We start from the raw sequence: 2,393 nt of genomic DNA, 5'->3' as shown, positions 1-2,393 counted from the left end.
TTTTTGGTTTTGGTTTCGTTTTCGTTTTTTTTTTTTTTTTTATTTGTGCGTCGAATTATGAATTACAATTGCTGGCGAGTTAAACACCGAGCGAAAGAGAATATCTCGAATAATAAATAGGATACGTTACGATGGAGCCGTGTACCGTTGAGAGTGTCATCGAGTGTACAGTTGGTTTGAATATAGAACTTGAATGTCTGCAATGTTATCATTTAATTCAATAGACGTTTTTTTTTTTATAGGAATGAAAGATTCGCAATTTTCGAATAATTTTTCCTACTTCCAGTTTCATTTTTTCATAATCAAAGGTTAATTTTAGACTTCTGAAATGAGAAAAAGTATTTTTTCACGATAAACTCTACCATAATCAAAAAGGTTTGCTTAAGTCTCCTAACGAAGAGAAAATAATTATTTCCATTTTCTCGTAATTAAAATTTCTAATAAAAAACTTTTTCTTTTTTTTAATTCAAATTTTCGTAATATAATATTTGTACGATAATTCTATTCGAGCGAATCGCATTTTAATCTCCGTTGAAATCAACCGTTGAAGGAGAGAAAGAGAAACAGAGTAACGCTTTTCTCAAATCTTTAAATGTTCCAAAAAGTCCACATCACATATTCGAATTTTGTATCGTAGCGCTATCTCGTTCCCTTCGTCTCCTCGAATAATTACCTGTTCCGGTTGGTCCACCACCTTTGATATCCGCCGCGAAATCAGTCGTACGATATTAATTCCAAGGATGGAAGAAGCAAAACGTGTCCCTCTTCCTGTGATATCCGGCTCACGTCCGCAAGGTGAAACATCAAAAATCAGCTTTTCCACGGTAACGAACCAACTCGTGGAACATTTCCCCCCTCTCTCTTCCCCTCTGACAGACAGGAAGCACGATAGTCGTGGTATCATCAGACTGAAAAAAGATACGGTGGCAAAAGGTTTTTCCTCTGCGACAGGAACTGGAAAGAGATGGTGGAAAAGAGAGGAAAAAAAAAAAGAAAAAGAGAAAGAGAAAAAGAGAGTTTCTTTGAAAGAGTTTCTCTGACTTGCAGACTCGCTTGTTTTTAGCCTTGTCCGCGAGATGGCGCGCGAGAGCAAAATGGACGAATGTTATTAAACGCGGATGTATCTCGTCGGTTGAATTATTAATCGAGGAACGCCTTCGGACGATAATGATATTTCTTCGGTCTTGTGAAATCAAGTAATGAAGAAAGAAGAAGAAGAAGAAGGAGGCTTTGAAATTTTTATCGCGAATCGGAAGTGGAAATCGAATAGAGAAGGGATTGAATCGGGATACGTAAGTAGGTGTCATTGAATAGAGTATTTATTTGATTTGGAAAGGAAGGGATAAAATTTGAATTTTTTTTTTTATGATTTAGTAATATATATAAGCGTGATTGCTGTGTAGAATTTTGAACTCAACGTATTATTATTATAAATTGGTGATGAATTTAAAATGTTTATTAATTCTAAATAAAATACAGAAGTATTGTATTCTGTCCATATTTTTTAAAGATACACGATGCAGAATATGAAACGCTTATGAAACAATTCAATGAGATAAAGCCGAACATTTTTCTGCAAATTTATTATTCTTTTCTAGTAGAATATTAAATTTGCATTGGAATGGAAATATAGAAAAGAATATCTTTTCGCGAAAAAAATTAGAATGAAAAATTTGACTTTTTGATATAAATACACGTATATATTTAATCATATCCCTTTTAAAATTTATTTAAGAATTTTTTTTACTCGCATTTTTCGTTAATATATGTTCTTACATTGTTAACATCTCTTTTCAGATCGATAACGATCAATTATTTTTTTTTTTTTCGTCTCTGCATCTGTTGTTCCTTTAACAAATAAATCAACAGTTTGTTTTCTATTTTCTATTTTTAACAACGTTTCTCGTTTTAATTACGAAAATCAAAGAAATTCGAAGCTTATTTTTCGTATTTATTTATTTAAAAAGCATTCGTATCTTTATCAATGACAAACATTGAATAACTTTATTTGTCACATTGGAAATTGGTCAATTCGTTTTTTTTGCTTTCTTTTTCCCCCTTTATTTTTCTTTTCTTTTTCGTTTATAATTATTATCGATTACTGCATCAATCCATTTACAAACATATGAAACGTGGCTTTTTACGCAGAACGTTTGAATACAGATGGAAAAAACGAAAAAAAAAAAAAAAATGATGTATGTATTGATTCTTTTATATCGATGCTTTGGAACAGCTTCGTGAACGAATACGCTTCATATCTGTTCGTTTCGAATTCATTTGGGGACACGGTCTATGAAATTTTTCTAAAGGCTTCGATGTTTTGAACTCTGCGTCTCTGACTTTATATCACTTTATAGCGGATATATTAGTTCGTAATATATCGTAGAATTAAA

General features: G+C 31.9%; 1 protein-coding gene and 1 long non-coding RNA gene across 3 annotated transcripts in view; both read left to right on the top strand.

The window, feature by feature from the left end:
• LOC102676497 (furin-like protease 2) overlaps window positions 1-2,393 on the top strand; it is a 402,319-nt gene that overhangs the window by 294,479 nt on the left and 105,447 nt on the right. The window lies entirely within an intron of this gene.
• The window catches only part of LOC116186785, a 165,559-nt gene that overhangs the window by 131,302 nt on the left and 31,864 nt on the right, over window positions 1-2,393 (top strand). The window contains exon 1 of one of the 2 annotated variants that reach the window (XR_004151802.1): window positions 392-1,296. The exons of the other annotated variant lie outside the window; for it this stretch is intronic. This is a non-coding gene — a long non-coding RNA (uncharacterized LOC116186785). Of the gene's footprint in view, window positions 1-391; window positions 1,297-2,393 lie in introns of those variants that run through there. 2 annotated transcript variants of the gene reach the window in all.

Source organism: Apis dorsata, unplaced genomic scaffold, assembly GCF_000469605.1.
Source record: "Apis dorsata unplaced genomic scaffold, Apis dorsata 1.3 scaffold_56, whole genome shotgun sequence".
Classification (NCBI taxonomy): Eukaryota; Metazoa; Arthropoda; class Insecta; order Hymenoptera; family Apidae; genus Apis; species Apis dorsata.
The sequence above is the reverse complement of the archived record's forward strand: the minus strand, read 5'-3'. Positions and strand labels throughout refer to the sequence as shown.